Source organism: Bos mutus, chromosome 7 (assembly GCF_027580195.1).
Source record: "Bos mutus isolate GX-2022 chromosome 7, NWIPB_WYAK_1.1, whole genome shotgun sequence".
NCBI classification, from domain to species: domain Eukaryota; kingdom Metazoa; phylum Chordata; class Mammalia; order Artiodactyla; family Bovidae; genus Bos; species Bos mutus.
The window spans coordinates 41,617,385-41,631,818 of record NC_091623.1 but is presented as its reverse complement, the minus strand read 5'-3'; the positions used below and the strand labels follow the sequence as shown (position 1 = coordinate 41,631,818).

The 14,434-nt window shown below is 41.8% G+C and overlaps 1 protein-coding gene and 1 non-coding gene across 3 annotated transcripts in view; one reads left to right on the top strand and one right to left on the bottom strand.

Annotated features, from left to right (window-relative positions):
* Positions 1 to 14,434, bottom strand: part of CAMK4 (calcium/calmodulin dependent protein kinase IV) — a 264,681-nt gene that overhangs the window by 176,684 nt on the left and 73,563 nt on the right. The window lies entirely within an intron of this gene.
* Positions 11,079 to 11,150, top strand: TRNAC-GCA (transfer RNA cysteine (anticodon GCA)). Its single transcript has one exon. It is a non-coding gene; the product is annotated as a tRNA-Cys (tRNA).

Below are 14,434 nucleotides of genomic sequence, written 5' to 3'. Positions count from 1 at the left end.
AGCTATGGGTTTTCCAGTAGTCATGTAGACATAAGAGTGGGACCATAAAGAAGGCTGAGCACCGAAGAATTGATACTTTGAAACTGTGGTGCTGGAGAAGACTCTTGACAGTCTCTTGGACAGCAAGGAGATCAAACCACTCAATCCTGGAGGACTGATGCTGAAGCTGAGACTCCAATATTTTGGCCACCTAATGTGAAGAGCCAACTCAATGGAAAAGACCCTGATGCTGGGAAAGATTGAGGGGAGATAAGAGGATGAGATGGTTGGAAGGCATCATTGACTCAATGGACATGAGTTTCAGCAAACTCTGGGAGATAAGGATAGGGAAGCCTGGTTTGCTGAAGTCCACGGGGTCACAAAGAGTCAGACCCGACTTTGCAACTGAACGAGAAGTAACTGTACTTAAGACAGAGGGTCTCAACCAGGGGTGATTTTGCCCACCTCCCTAGGTGACATTTATCAATCTCTGAAGACATTTTTGTTGTCTGAGTGGGAGGGGTTTTCTAACATCTTGTAGGCAGAGGACAAAGACATTGCTAAATATCTTACAAAGCACAAGATGACATCACTCAAAAAAATGGAAAGAATTATTGGCTCAAAATATCAATAGTGCCAAGGCTGAGAAACTCTGGCTTAAGGTGAGATGCATCCAATTTGGAATTGTAATTGTTTAGGAAAACGGATACCCAGAATAGAAGGGACATCCATTCAATGTACTAAAAAATACTTCACGCACAACTTGTGTTAAAGTTGTTTTAAGTTTGCAAAGAAGTTAGTTTCGATCATATTTCCCAGTGATGGGATAAGGGGTCCCATTGCTAACTGAAGTCTCAGAAAATATACCACAGCCAAGGTTGCAAAGGCCCCCACTGAAGGCATCAATAAGAACTGCAAAGGCTCTGCACCCAGAAATCACCTGAACCAATGGGTTACTGGCCCTCAGCTCCTTCCTACACTGTGTTTTAAACTCAAAGACATCGCTGTGAGTTTCCTGACTGCTTTATTAATACAGTATTTACAAGGCATAGCCTGAAGAATTCTATAATCTGTGGCTGAAGTAGCATCTGTTTCGGTCCTGAAATCTCTGACTACCACCAGAAACTCCAGAATATCTGAAAAGCAGCCACGGAGGCCTCTATAGATATTCAGACTGAGCCTGATGCTGTCATGGAAGGAAGAGACCCAGGTGTCTCAGGAACACAGCACTTCGTGACTGGCTGGGGAGACCCTGCTGTCAACACCGGGCACCGGGCTGGGGCTGCGCTGGCCAGAGGGATGGACTGGTGGGGCGGGGCGGCCAGGGGTGTGGTCAGGGCTGATTCCCGCCGTCGTGTGGCAGAAACCAACACCACACTGTAAAACAATGTTCTAATTCTAGTCAAGGCTATGGTTTTTCCTGTGGTCATGCATGGATGTGAGAGTTGGACTGTGAAGAAAGCTGAGCGCCAAAGAATTGATGCTTTTGAGCTGTGGTGTTGGAGAAGACTCTTGAGAGTCCTTTGGACTGCAAGGAGGTCCAACCAGTCCATCCTAAAGGAGATCAGCCCTGGGATTTCTTTGGAAGGAATGATGCTGAAGCTGAAACTCCAGTACTTTGGCCACCTCATGCGAAGAGTTGACTCATTGGAAAAGCCTCTGATGCTGGGAGGGATTGGGGGCAGGAGAAGAAGGGGACGGCAGAGGATGAGATGGCTGGATGGCACCACTGACTCGATGGACGTGAATTTGAGTGAACTCCGGGAGTTGGTGATGGACAGGGAGGCCTGGCGTGCTGCGATTCATGGGGTCGCAAAGAGTCGGACACGACTGAGCGACTGAACTGACTGAACTGACTGAATTAAATTTTAAAACAGAAAAACAAACATTTAATAAGCAGTTAATCTAGGTCAGGCGTTGTGCCATGATCTGCACTTGCACTATCTCCTCTATTTCTCAGAACACACGGGCATGGTTTTATTTTACGCCCATTTCACAGATGAAGACTAAAGCGCAGAGTGGTTCCTTTCTTGCTGGAGTTCATTCAATCAGCAAGAGGCAAACGAAAAGACAGAGAAGGGAATGGCACCCCACTCCAGTACTCTTGCCCTGAAAACCCCATGGACGGAGGAGCCTGGTAGGCTGCAGTCCATGAGGTCTCGAAGTGTTAGTTCTTTTTGTTTTGCTGCTGCTCAGGCGCTTCGAGAACAGAAATCCATCCCACATTTTTAGTTCTCTGAGTTATCTAAACAACAGTATAAGTTTTAATCTGACTTTCTAAATATACCAAGAGAACTGGCAGTGAAAAAATACCAAAGAAATAAATTTTAAAACCCCAAAGGAACAGCAACAGCACCACAAATCCACCTCACTGCTACTAAAGATTGGGAAGACTGACAAATCATCCGCATTGATTCGCTACTGGAATGAGACCAGACAGCAGCAAACACAGCTGTTTTTACATAATATCTATAATTACCAGGCTTTGAGAAACTTCTCTAGGAAAGCAGGGAATCCTTAAACTTTTAAGTGACAGCGCTGCCCTGTGAACACAGGTGTGGTGCTGGCTCTACAAAACCAGAATATTTCCCTACACGTTCAGTGGGAGTCACAGACTGTCCAGCTGGTCTCCCGTCCGTTATGTAGCTTTTATACTACCCCCTGCACCCTTTTTCCTTTCGAAGGAAAAAATGGGTTAACATATCACTTAACTTTTAAGTGCACTTAAACTTTTAAGTGAGGAGAAGCGGCATCAGTTTGGCTGGCATTAAGTTGTAACCAGGTCCAAGGCAAAAAGGAAAAATAATTACTCCAGTTCCTCTCCCTCATAGTTTCTAAAATCGGCTGCTTTCAGGGGCTGCCTGCTGCCATGCGGCAGCCACCACCTGTGTAGTTGCTGCTCTGGAGACTTGCAGAGAGACAGTGCTGGTGTTAGCATGCTGCGTGGCTTGCTGTTTATCTCTGTGATTTCTGTTTGAAGATTAATTGAGCTTTGAATAGAAAAACTCCAGACAGGTGATATGTTAACCCATTTTTTCCTTCGAAAGGAAAAAGGGTGCAGGGGGTAGTATAAAAGCTACATAACGGACGGGAGACCAGCTGGACAGTCTGTGACTCCCACTGAACGTGTAGGGAAATATTCTGGTTTTGTAGAGCCAGCACCACACCTGTGTTCACAGGGCAGCACTGTCACTTAAAAGTTTAAGTGCAGAGGGGCTTGGGGGAAGCTCAAGAGGGGAGGCTTGAAGTTTTCACATTCACTTAGACAGCACTCTGATTATAGAAAGACTGATGACTGTTAGATTCTTTAATAACAGTTTCTCTGCACATAAATTTCACACTTTAAATTCAACTGCATTTCAATGGCACTCTTAGGAGAGGTCCGTGTGAGGTCTGCCATGTGCCTGAGAGAATCATGCTCACCACTGCCGTCAGGTAACACAGACCTGGGCTCAGCCCCGGGGCTGGGAAGATCCCCTGGAGGGGGGAATGGCTGCCCACTCCGGTCTTCTTGCCTAGAGAATCCCACAGACAGAGGAACTACGGTCCATGGGGTTGCAAAGAGTTGGACACAACTCAGTGACTAACCCAAGAAGGCAATGGCACCCCACTCCAGTACTCTTGCCTGGAAAATCCCATGGACGGAGGAGCCTGGAGGGCTGCAGTCCATGGGGTCGCTAAGAGTTGGACACGACTGAGCGACTTCACTTTCACGCATTGGAGAAGGACATGGCACCCCACTCCAGTATTCTTGCCTGGAGAATACCAGGGACAGGGGAGCCTGGTGGGCTGCTGTCTATGGGGTCGCATAGAGTCAGACACAACTGAAGTGACTTAGCAGCAGTGACTAACACAACCTTTGCTATACAAATAAGTCAGTCAGTCAATGAAATTCAACAAATAAAACCACAACACAGATAAACCAAATGTGCTGAGTGGAAAGTAAACTACATTTCAATTATTATATTTTTTATCTGCTGCTAAGTCACTTCAGCTGTGTCCGACTCTGTGTGACCCCATAGACGGCAGCCTATCAGGCTCCCCCGTCCCTGGGATTCTCCAGGCAAGAACACTGGAGTGGTTTGCCATTTCCTTCTCCAATTCATGGAAGTGAAAAGTGAAAGTGAAGCCGCCTAGTCGCGTCCGACCCTCAGTGACCCCATGGACTGCAGCCTACCAGGCTCCTCCGTCCATGGGATTTTCCAGGCAAGAGTACTGGAGTGAGGTGCCATTGCTTTCTCCTTCAAATGACTGGATGCTTAATTTTATTTTTCCTTTCAAAATGATTAACTGGGTTTCATTTTGAGATTATAGAAGGCATTTTTAATGAGTTCAATATCTAGGGCTAAAGCCCAGATAATTAGTTTTTTTCCCACTGCATAAATGATTTCAAGTATATTGTACATAATTGACTTCTTCTAAAATCCGAGTCAACCAAACTGAACATGTCTAGATCACGTCATGTTTTTCCACTGCACTAAATTTTAATGCCAGAGATGCTTTGCTGTCATTTGGAACTGATTTTCAAAAACAGTGACTCCCAAAATTATTTTAAATTTTACCTGCAAACTCTGTGACATCTAGATAAATATCCATAAATAAATAAATAATAATAACCACAGGAAAATAATTTTTTAAAGGGAACATTGGTTATTTCATAAAATAAAATTTTATTCTGCAATCCTTATTTTTACCTCCTTTCTTATAATTCTACATATTTGGAGTTTAAAATCCTAGGCTTTTAAGGTAACATATTCTTTTAATAAATAGGTTACACTTAAAAACAATAATTAAGGTCATTCTAATCCCAGATATAAGTGGAATAAAATCAGGGCTTATAGTTCCTTCACCACTCTAGTAAGAGTTTCATTAACATCCAAATGGAAATAGATCAACATGTACTACCAGAGCCACTCTTTGTTAATTCTTACTCATTGTGACTGTTTTACTGTGTAAGCATGTATGTAAATCATTCTATAGAATGAGATGAATTACTCTCAAAAAAAGTCTTTGTTGTCATTCCCAGTAAATAATCTTTTCAGTTACTGCTAGGCAGGGGTTTTGCCTGAGACAGGTAGAAGCAAACAGACAGCCTGGCTGGGTGAAGGAGGAGAGCTCGTACCCTCTCAAGGTATTTGAAGGGGGTTGGTTAAAAACATAATTAGCTGCATCAAATCCTTTTTCAGTAGGTGGATTTTGATTAGGAGTCAGTTCAAACCACAAATTTGCAAATTTTCCCAATGGTAAATAAAATTTTAAAATTATGGTCACTGAGTTCCTGAACACAAGGACAAAGACGTTTTTAATCCATTTTGGCTCCCAAGAGGCTTTCCTCCCTTGAAAGTTAACTGGTAATTTTGATGCAAACACATTCAACTAAATCTAATGTGAAATACAGTTCAAATTTTTGACAGGAGAGTTCTTATGACACGTTAAAAGGTCATGTTAAAGTAACCTAATTTTCCCTTGATTCCAACATTTACAATCCCGTATTTTTTCACGACATCTCTCAAGGTTATTTAAAAGAGGTTGCAAAAGTTTAAACGAGTCAACTCCTTAAAGTGATGCATGCAAGTTTGGCAGTTTCCTTAAAATACTGAAAAAAAAAAAAATCCCACCCACTGGTTCAGTAAAAAAGTCAATTACATTCTTTTCTTCAGCAATTTGTCTATGATATCTACCACTATAGTATCAATGGCTAAGAAGCAGATGGTAAATTAAATATTTCAACAAAAGGAGAAAATAAGACATTTTATGTAATTCTTTCCTTTGTGAAGAACGCCTGGACAAAAAGACTATTACCGCACTGCAAGGGTGATCTACACTTCATCAATGACTTCATTTTTACTAAAACAACACACATCACTAGATGCCTTCTTCAAAAAGAAAATTATAGAACCTCAAAATAATTCAAACAACTAGGCAAAGTGAAGAGTCACGTTCCCAGACAAGGCAACGTTTCAGATGTTCAGGAAGAAAGAATGGAAGCATCTTCTTTTGCAACCAGTCCACATGGGCTCTCTCGCTCCTGTATTTTTCACCTGTATTAATGGCAGCAACTCTACCTTGTTTTACAAATCTTACAAGCAAAGCAATCCCACGATGGAGACATTCACAGACAATTCAGCAGACACTAGCACAGACGTTTCTGTGACTTCAGTTAACTTAATCGTCTCAAACTTGGTCTCATTGCTCAATCTCTTTCCTCATTCTCTTTAACCTTTAGGTGAAGAGAGTGATGAAAATGAGAAGGTGCAAAAAGGGCCTAAGTATAAGCCCAACTCTAGCTGTCTCCTGGGTGGAGCTTGGGGCGGTTTGTAGGCTTGCTCCATGGGTGGAACCCTCAAGTCTGTTCAGCATAGATCCAACTTCATAATACTGTACAAATAAACTAGGCAACCAAAAAGAAAATCCTGTTCGCTATCACATATAAAGCATGTGAGTAGGAGTCAAAGAAGGCTTTTAAAAATATTAATACATGTACATGGGGAGTAATCATATTGCAGAAGTCATTTATTTCCACATTCTCCTGTTTTATAGTATTTAGAACAGCACTGTCCAACAGAAGCAAAAACTGCTCTCTCTGAATGCTAACTACATATGTAATTTAAAATTCCCAGCAGCCACATTTCTTAGGTAAAAAGGAACAGGTTACAGTTAATTTTAATAATATTTTCAATATAGTCAATGTATCCAAGTTTATATCCAATATAAATTGAATTTATCCAAAATTCATTTCAACATGTAACCAATACAAAATTACCGTGATACCTTACATTCTTTTTTGTTCTTATGCTAGGTCTTAAATATCTAGCGTGTATTTTACACTTAAAGCACATCTCCAGTCAGACCAGCCACACTTCAAGTGCTTAGGCGCTGCACACCTGGACGAGACAGCACGGCCGGAATGGGAAGGGGACTCAGACTCACTACTGTCGCTCAGCGTGTTGCCCTTACAACCAAGTCCTTTTATTCTTTTCAGCAAACTGCACAATCAGACACTCACGCTTAGAAGACAGGTTCATTATCCAGTTCATGTCTGGAATTACGCTGTTGCCCAGAACACCTTCTCCTTTCCTTCCACCTTTTTAAGTTTCACCCACCCTCAAAGTCACCGCTCAAATTTCCACCTCCTCCTACAGCCTCACACGAACACACAAACTCCAGTGTTTCTCCCAAAGCATTTCCTTCCTCTTCATTCTCCCAGTCCCCGGTACAAACCTCTTACCGCCTAACGTGGCTGCTTGCATTCATTAGGCACTCAATGATTTCATGTTAAATAAAGGAAAAAGTCATTTGCACATTTATTTCAATGCTTAATTTGTACAGTAAACAAAAATAGTAAAAAAAAATCTATTTTTTATTTAAATGTTATTTTCCATAAAGCAAAGTGTTAGTCACTCAGTTGTGTCTGACTCTTTGCAACCCCATGGGCTTTAGCCTACCAGACTCCTTCGTCCATGGGATTTTGCAGACAAGAACACTGGAGTGAGCTGCCATTTCCTTCTCTATGGCAAGATAGAGCCATATTTCAAACTTCTTTTTAAGATGGCAAGTGAGCAAGTGAGTGAAAGTCACTCAGTCATGTCTGACTCTTTGCAACCCCATGTACTGTAGCCCTCCAGGCTCCTATGTCCATGGGATTCTCCAGGCAAGAATACTGGAATGGGGTGCCATTCCCTTCTCCAGGGGACCTTCCTGACGCAGAGATGGAACCTGAGACTCCTGCATTTCAGACAGATTGTTTACTGTTTGAGCCACCAGTGTTAACAGTACTTTTCTTCAACTCAAACCTAGAGCCTCCTTTGTCCTATGCTAAAACATTGCTGGTAGACGGAACACAGGAGCTACACAAAACGAATGACAGCAGCAAAACGTGGAACCCTTTCAACCATGGCCTAAACGATTAGCTGGGGTGATGAGAAAAATTTGGCCACAAATCTCTACACAATCAACAGTATAATTTTTCTCTCCTCTTTCCAAACTATGGTATAAACACACACACACACATTTGGTCACTTAGGAGGAGTAAAGGATCAATAATATCAAATGTCAGGACTAACATTTGTTCCTTGGACCAGCTACTTAGAAAGTCAGCACTGATTTTAGTGACAGTGGTTTTCTGGGAGTACTATAGAGAGAAAAAGCATTTGTAGAGGGATGAGAATTAAATGGAGGTTTAAAAGCAGGAAATGTGAACTTGCTCAGTTGTGTCCGACTCTTTACGACCCTGTGGACTGTATGTAGCCTACCAGGCTCCTCCGTCCATGGGATTCTCCAGGCAAGAATACTGGAGTGGGGTGCCATTTCCTTCTCCAGGGGATCTTCCCAACCCAGGGATTGCCCGCATGGCAGGCAGATGCTTTATCCTCTGAGCCATCAGGGAACACAGAGGAAGAAGTGCCAAATATTTTTAAGTTGTTCCTCCCTTCAGCCACCACACTTGCGAAGCTTAAGGAAATGGCACAGGGTCAAAGGGGGACTCTAGCACAATCTTGCCTTTCACTGAGTTTTGAACTTCATTCTGCAGTCCTGTCTTCTCATTGATTCCAGCTGGCTCCAGAACGTTCTACCTACCCACTTTGACCTTTATTTTCTAATTCTCATCATGGTCTTGTTTTAGAGTTCTCTCTTGGAAGCATTTTCTTAACTAAATCCTTGTTTGTTTTTTTAACCTTGACCACAACGTGCACTTTTTTTAACCTGTTCATGCTAACCCTTAGGTCAACTCTGCTTCCATTCCTGGGCCTCAGGCCTCCTGTTTGCTGTCCCTCATGCCCCTCTGCTCTCATGGACAGTGTCCCACCTGCGAAACTCAGACCTGAGTAAAAGATGACAGATGAGAGAAGAAAGATAATGAAATTCCCTCACTGGACACCGTATGATCATAGCTGAGTTCCCTAGCTACACTTACAACTCTGCAAAAAATATCAGTTCAGTTCAGTGCAGTCGCTCAGTCATCTCTGACTCTTTGTGACCCCATGAATCACAGCACGCCAGGCCTCCCTGCCCATCACCAATTCCCGGAGTTCACTCAGACTCACATCCATCGAGTCGGTGATGCCATCCAGCCATCTCATCCTCTTTCGTCCCCTTCTCCTCCTGCCCCCAATCCCTCCCAGCATCAGAGTCTTTTCCAATGAGTCAACTCTTCGCATGAGGTGGCCAAAGTACTGGAGTTTCAGCTTTAGCATCATTCCTTCCAAAGAAATCCCAGGGCTGATCTCCTTTAGAATGGACTGGTTGGACCTCCTTGCAGTCCAAGGGACTCTCAAGAGTCTTCTCCAACACCACAGTTCAAAAGCATCAATTCTTCAGTGCTCAGCTTTCTTCACAGTCCAACTCTCACATCCATACATGACCACAGGAAAAACCATAGCCTTGACTAGACGACCTTTGTTGGCAAAGTAATGTCTCTGCTTTTGAATATGCTATCTAGGTTGGTCATAACTTTCCTTCCAAAGAGTAAGTGTCTTTTAATTTCATGGCTGCAGTCACCATCTGCAGTGATTTTGGAGCCCCGAAAAATAAAGCCTGACACTGTTTCCACTGTTTCCCCATCTATTTCCCATGAAGTGATGGGACCAGATGCCATGGTCTTAGTTTTCTGAATGTTGAGCTTTAAGCCAACTTTTTCACTCTCCTCTTTCACTTTGATCAAGCAGCTTTTTGGTTCCTCTTCACTTTCTGTCATCTGCATATCTGAGGTTATTGATATTTCTCCCAGCAATCTTGATTCCAGCTTGTGCTTCTTCCAGCCCAGCATTTCTCATGATGTACTCTGCATATAAGTTAAATAAGCCGAGTGACAATATACAGCCTTGACGTACTCCTTTTCCTATTTGGAACCAATCTGTTGTCCCATGTCCAGTTCTAACTGTTGCTTCCTGACCTGCATATAGGTTTCTCAAGAGGCAGGTCAGGTGGTCTGGTATTCCCATCTCTTTCAGAATTTTCCACAGTTTATTGTGATCCACACAGTCAAAGACTTTGGCATAGTCAATAAAGCTGAAATAGATGCTTTTCTGGAACTCTCTTGCTTTTTCCATGATCCAGTGGATGTTGGCAATTTGGTCTCTGGTTCCTCTGCCTTTTCTAAAACCAGCTTGAACCTCAGGAAGTTCAGGGTTCACATATTGCTGAAGCCTGGCTTGGAGAATTTTGAGCATTACTTTACTAGCATGTGAGATGAGTGCAATTGTGCGGTAGTTTGAGCATTCTTTGGAATTGCCTTTCTTTGGGATCAGAATGAAAACTGACCTTTTCCAGTCCTGTAGCCACTGCTGAGTTTTCCAAATTTGCTGGCATATTGAGTGCAGCACTTTCATAGCATCATCTTTCAGGATGTGAAATCGCTCAACTGGAATTCCATCACCTCCACTAGCTTTGTTCGTAGTGATGCTTTCTAAGGCCCACTTGACTTCATATTCCAGGATGTCTGGCTCTAGGTGAGTGATCTCAAAGCAATCTCAATTAAGTGTATTGTACATTAATTGCATTTCAATAAAAAGTACACTGATCTTACTGCAAACTATTTCCTTATACTATTCTTGATTTTACATAGGATTCAATTTGATAATGTATGCTTATTATATTCTTTATTATATTTTATTATATATTTATTATATTTATTATCTTTAGGTCTTATCACCTAGCTACAGTAGAGGAAGTTCTGTATTCTTCACCCAAAGGGATCTAACTTAATCCCTAGTAGATGCTATTAGCATAAGGGCATTTTGGATAATGCTTTATTTATCTCTACAAATGTGTCCATAATTTATCTCCTTGATGTTTGCAATAGCCTAGTTATCTTGGTAGGGACCTGCATCATCTCCACTGGGCAAATAAGGAAACTGTAACACAAGGAAACATATCTGATATCATTACTGTTCTATAAGACACACAGATATGTATAAGATATATCCTGTTTTACAGAGCAATTTTAAGGAACAGAAATTTTTATTTTTCATCACAGATAGACAGCTATCTGAAGGTTTAAAAGGAAAATGTTTTGTTTTGGTAATGCAAATATGACAGATATCCTATATATCGGAAGGCAGCAGGATATCATAGGGCTTCCCTAGGGCTTCCCTAAGGCTTCCCTGGTGGCTCAGATGGTAAAGCGTCTGCCTGCAATGCAGGAGACCCAGGTTTGATTCCTGGGTTGGGAAGATTCCCTGGAGAAGGAAATGGCAACCCACTCCAAACGCTTGCCTGGAAAATCCCATGGACGGAGGAGCCTGATAGGCTATAGTCCATGGGGTCGAAAAGAGTCAGACACGACTGAGCAATAGGTTCTATTATCTTTATTTAGAATGTACCCATAAAATTTTTAAATGGTCAATAAAGAATTTTTAAAATAAAAGATGTTGAAATAGACATTATTTCATGATTGTAAATGCTCTCATTTCAGAGCACTTTGAATAATATTAAGCAACACTCCTTCCTTAGGTGCTATGGAGAGCACTGTACTTCATTCATCTGGAGACACTACCAGGAGAGAGTTTAGAAAATACGAATGAGCTATTAAACTGCCTTCATGATCATTTGAAAATTAATTGCATGGTATCCACAAAGGCTTGAATATGAAAAAAGAAGAGGATGTTTTACCGATGAAAGTTAAATTCTAAAGTTCTTCTAGAAAGAACTCATTTTTACAATAGGATTCTAATCTAGGAAATCTTTAAGAAATTGAAATTCTGCTGTGCCGTTTAGTCAAAAAAGTGTCTTGAGTCTTTTGTACCTTAAAGAAGCTTGAGAGAAAAATTGAAACTCCACCACGCAAAGCTACTGAATGTGGCATTTTTGCCAGTTCTAAGTAATTATGAACAGGAAGAGTTTTCCTTTTATAATGTAAAAAGGCTCTAATCAAATTCAATTCTGCCTCCAATAACCTATTTCTTGATTTATGCCATACATGTGTCTATAGTCACATACTGTTTCAGGACTGATGACTGATCATCTTCTTGGTACCATGGACAGGACCGGAACTGATGGGACCGAGTCAGAAATGCTTGGCCCTGCAGAGAGTGGGTCCGTCACACAACAGAATCTCCCAAAGGCTGTAAAAGTCACAGAACAAAGCCAAAATTTTGAATGTTGTTCTGTTTTGTTCAAAATTCTACTTACTTGACTACTGATATATTTTCACCCTAGATCAATTTCTTTCAAGCCACAGGTTATTTGTCTATACATGCTAATTTATTGTTGTTTTTCAGTCACTCAGTCGTGTCTGACTCTTTGCGACCCCAAGAACCACAGCACGCCAGGCCTCCCTGTCCTTCACTATCTCGTGGAGTTTACCCAAACTCATGTCCATCCAGTCAGTGATGCCATCCAATCACCTCATCCTCTGTTGCCCGCTTCTCCACTTGCCCTCAGTCTTTCCCAGCATCAGGGTCTTCTGCAGTGAGTTGGCTCTTTTATCAGGTGGCCAAAGTATTCCAGCTTCACCTTTAACATCAGTCCTTACAAATGAATATTTAGGGTTGACATCCTTTATGACTGATTGGTTTGATCTCCTTGCAGGCTAAGGAACCCTCAAGAGTTTTCTCCAGTACCACATTTTGAAGACATCAATTCTTGGGTGCTCATGTATCTTTATGGTCCAACTCTCACATCTGGACATGACTACTGGAAAAACCGTAGCTTTGACTATATGCACCTTTGTCAGCAAAGTGATGTCTCTGCTTTTTAACGTGATGTCTAGATTTGTCATAGCTTTCCTTCCAAGGAGCTAGTGTCTGTCTTTTAATTTCATGGCTGCAGTCATTGTCTGCAGTGATTTTGGAGCCCAAGAAAATAAAATTCATCACTACTTCCACTTCTTCCCCCATTTATTTATCCTGAAGTGATGGGACCGGATGCCATGATCTTAATTTTTTGAATGCTGTTTTAAGCCAGCTTTTTCACTCTCTTCTTTCACTGTCATCAAGAGGCTCTTTAGTTCCCTTTCGCTTTCCGCCATTAGAATAGTATCATCTGCATACCTGATGATATTGATATTTCTCCCAGCAATCTTGATTCCAGCTTGTGCTTCATCCAGTCTAGCATTTTGCATGATGTACTCTGCATGTAAGTTAAATAAGTAGGGTGACAATATCCAGTTTTGTCCTACTCCTTTCCCAATTTTTAACTAGTCCACTGTTCCATGTCCAGTTCTGTTGCTTCTTGTCCTGCATACTAGTTTCTCAGGAGACAGATAAGGTGATTTGGTACTCCCATATCTTTAAGAATTCTTCACAGTTTGTTGTGATTCAAACACTCAAAGGCTTTAGCATAGTCAATGAAGCAGAAGTAAATGTTTTTCAGGGACTCCCTTGCTTTTTCCATGATCCAACGAACATTGGCAATTTGATCTCTGGTTCCTCTGCCTTTTCTAAACCCAGCTTGTACATCTGGAAGCTCTTGGTTCACATACTGCTGAAACCCAGCTTGAACGATTCACAGCATAACACTGCTGGCGTGTGAATGAGTGCAACTGTGCAGTAGTTTGAACATTCTCTGGCATCGTCCTTCTTTGGGACTGGAATGCAAACTGACCTTTTCCAGTCCTGTGGCCACTGCTGAGTTTTCCAAATTTGTTGACTTACTGAATACAGCATTTTAACAGCATCATCTTTTAGGATTTTAAATAGCTCAACTGGAATTTCATTACCTCCACTAGCTTGTCTGGTTCTAGGTGAGTGACCACACCATCATGGTTATCCAGGTCATTAAGATCTTTTTTGTATAGTTCTTTTGTGTATTCTTGCCACCTCTTCTTAGTCTCTTCTGCTTCTATTAAGTCCTTACCATTTCTGTCCTTTATTGTGCCTATCTTTGCATGAAGTACTCCCTTGATATCTCCCAACTTTCTTGAAGAGATCTCTAGTCCTTCCCCTTCTTTTTTTTCCCTATATTTCTTTGCATTGTTCATTTAAGAAGGCCTTCATATCTCTCCTTGGTATTCTCTGGAACTCTGCATTCAGTTGGGCATATCATCTTCCCTCTCTCCCTTGCCTCTTCCTTCTTTTCTTTCCACAGCTATTCATAAAGCCTCCTCAGACAACCACTTTGCCTTCCTGCATTTCTTTTTCTTTGGGATGGTTTTGGTCACTGCCTCCTGTATAATGTTATGAAGCTCTGTCCATAGTTCTTCAGGCACTCTGTCTACTAGATCTAATCCCCTGAATCTATTCTTCACTTCCACAGTATAATCGTAAGGGATTTGATTGAGGTCATATCTGAATGGTCTAGTGGTTTTCCCTACCTGCTTCAATTTAAACCTGAATTTTGCAATAAGGAGCTCATGATCCGAGGCACAGTCAGCTCCCAGTCTTGTTTTTGCTGACTGTATAGAGCTTCTGCATCTTTGGCTGCAAAGAATATAATCAATCTGCTTTCGGCATTGAACATCTGGTGATGTCCATGTATAGAGTCTTCTCTTGGGTTGTTGGAAAAGGGTGCTTGTTAT